Source organism: Triticum aestivum, chromosome 4B (genome assembly GCF_018294505.1).
Source record: "Triticum aestivum cultivar Chinese Spring chromosome 4B, IWGSC CS RefSeq v2.1, whole genome shotgun sequence".
Taxonomy (NCBI): domain Eukaryota; kingdom Viridiplantae; phylum Streptophyta; class Magnoliopsida; order Poales; family Poaceae; genus Triticum; species Triticum aestivum.
In genome coordinates, this window is record NC_057804.1 from 647,354,445 (window position 1) to 647,357,294 (window position 2,850).

At 52.3% G+C, this 2,850-nt stretch overlaps 1 pseudogene; it reads left to right on the forward strand.

Moving 5' to 3' along the window:
- The first annotated feature begins 858 nt into the window (after nt 1-858).
- LOC123089596 (bisdemethoxycurcumin synthase-like) lies at nt 859-2,315 on the forward strand (annotated as a pseudogene).
- The last annotated feature ends 535 nt before the right edge of the window (nt 2,316-2,850 follow it).

Genomic DNA, 2,850 nt, shown 5'->3' on the forward strand with positions numbered 1-2,850 from the left:
TGTATTTACTACTCTCTATGTTCCAAAATATTTGAAGTTTTAGGTTTGTCTTAAAGTTTGACCAAGTATATAACTAGAGAAATATGTTACTATCTAGAGTATCAAATATATGTAGAATGCCCGCTCAAAAAATATGTGTAGAATGCAAATATAATTTGTGATGAAACTAATTTGATTTTGCAGATGTTAATATAATTAATTTTCTCTATATCTAATTTGTGATGAAACTAATAGAAACAACAACTTTAGTTGCCATCTCTATATCTGGTTCACTTGTAAGTTTGTTTCTTCTCTTACATATTGTCTTTTGTCCATATCTTTAGACATTAGATTTTGTACTCCCTCCGTCCGAAAATACTTGTCATCAAAATGGATAAAAAAGAAAACTAAAATAACTCTAGATACACCCCTTTTTATTTATTTTGATGACAAGTATTTCCGGACGGTGGGAGTACTTACGTTGTTCACTTGTGGCCAGTGTCTGGCGAATTATCAGTTATCTTATCTTATCCGCGGTCTAGACCGCCACTGCTTGTCTACATGAGCTCAACTCAACTGTTTCAAATCCCCATGTCTACAACAGAACTTTAAAGGCCCCCGGAAAAAAAAAGAACTTCAAAGGAATTTCCATCTACTCACCTTTCACTTCCACGGAATTGGTGAGAGCCAAAGGAAACATTCCCCGCCCAACCGTTTGGATGCTGCGCCGGAAGCTGCACCTGAGGTGGAGATTAATGAATGCCATGCCAGCCACTACTATAAAGCCCGAGCCTGGCCGATCCCTTAGACACAAACATCGGAAGTTTCACAAGCAAGTATAAGTTGACACACGTACGTAAGTATAGCAAAAGATCGGCCATGGCCATGGGAAGCAGCGATGGTGCGGCGGCGCGGCGGCACGCGGCGATGCTCGCACGGCGAACCCGACGGGCATCCTGGTGCCCCAGGACGTCTTCGCCGACAACCTCTTCGGCGTCACCAACAGCGACCACCTCCCTGAGCTCAAGGAGAAGCTCAAGAGAATCTGTACCGCTACTGCTACTATGTTTCTTTTTTGGACGTCAACGACTATAATCTGCATGCATGCATTTTCAACCAAGAATTGAATTTTCTTGTTGCACCAAGGCGAAAAATCGGGCATCGAGAAGCGGCACTTCCACCTGACAGAGGAGACGCTGGCCGCGCACCCGGAGCTGTTGGACAGGGAGCTGCCGTCGCTAGACACCCGCGTGGACATGACCGTCGACGCCGTGCCGAAGCTGGCGCAGTGCGCCGCGGCCAAGGCCATCGCCGAGTGGGGCCGCCCGGCCGCCGACATCACCCACCTCGTCTTCAGCACCTACTCCGCCTGCCAGGCCCCCACCGCCGACCTCCGGCTGGCCGCGCTGCTGGGCCTCCGCCCCATGGTGAGCCGCACCATGCTCAGCCTCCACGGCTGCTACGGCGGCGGCAGGGCGCTGAGCCTCGCCAAGGAGCTGGCCGAGAACAACCGCGGCGCGCGCGTCCTCGTCGCCTGCTCCGAGATGACGCTCGTCTGCTTCGGAGCGCCCGACGGCGGCAACATCGTCGGCCACGCGCTGTTCGGGGACGGAGCGGGCGCCGTCGTCGTCGGGGCCGGCCCCTTCCTAGACGGCGAGCAGGGCCCGATCTTCGAGATGGTGTCCGCCACGCAGACCACAATTCCCAGGACGGAGCACGCGCTGGGCATGCGGGTCTCCGGGGGCGGCATCGACTTCCACCTGGCAATCCAGGTGCCGACGCTCGTCGGGCAGAGCGTCGAGCCGTGCCTCCTCGACGCGTTCCATGGCATCATTGTGGACGACGACGATGCTCCACCTCCATGCTCTGGGAATGGGAATGGGAACGGGAGGTGGAACGACCTCTTCTGGGCGGTGCACCCAGGAGGGCGTCCGATCCTGGACAATATAGACAAGGTGCTGATGCTGGAGCCGGAGAAGCTGGCGGCCAGCCGGCATGTGCTCCGCGAGTACGGCAACATGAGCGGCGCCACGATCGTGTTCGTGCTTGACGAGCTGCGCCGCGGCCGGAGCCCGCTGCCGGAGTGGGGTGCGCTGCTGGCCTTCGGACCGGGAATCACGATCGAGGCCATGGTGCTCCGCTGTCCACGCTAGCTAGGTGCCCATATTCATCCCAGGGCTACTTACATACGTCTACATATTTGTGTGTACGCGTGTGCCATACAAAGTGCACAAGTCATCAGCCAACTTAGCAGTCAAAGAAGGCAACGGCCACGCCACATATATACCTCTGTCAGTCATGCACCTAAGCTTTCAGTCCAGCCATGTCCCACACAACTAGCTACTCCTAATTATGTACCTGGGTGTAATATGATTCAAAGAATGACTAAATGGGTGAAATAAAATGCAGACCTATATAAAGGCACTCCAAATATTTTCTAGCAACTCCGCCTATGTCTTCTAGGCATAGCCGGTCCCAAGCCCGGGTAAAGGAGGAGGGTTGTGATAGGCTTGGCGAGCCAATGTAAAAACTAGCCAGTCCCATAGGTATGAAACCCATTTGAGCGAGAATAGTACTAGGATGGGTGACCTCCTAGGAAGTCCTCGTGAAAGGGTTTCATATCTAAGGGTTGTGATAGGCTTGGCGAGCCAACGTAAAAACTAGCCAGTCTTTTGGGTATGAAACCCATTTGGGCGAGAGTAGTACTAGGATGGGTGACCTCCTGGGAAGTCCTCGTGAAAGGGTTTCATATCTAGCCTACCCCAACTTGTTTGGGATAAAAGGCTTCGTAAGTAAGTAATATTGTCCTAGTTAGGTGCTCATATTTTCTGCATTTATTTCAATCTTTCCGGCGATGTTCATTCAGTAGGA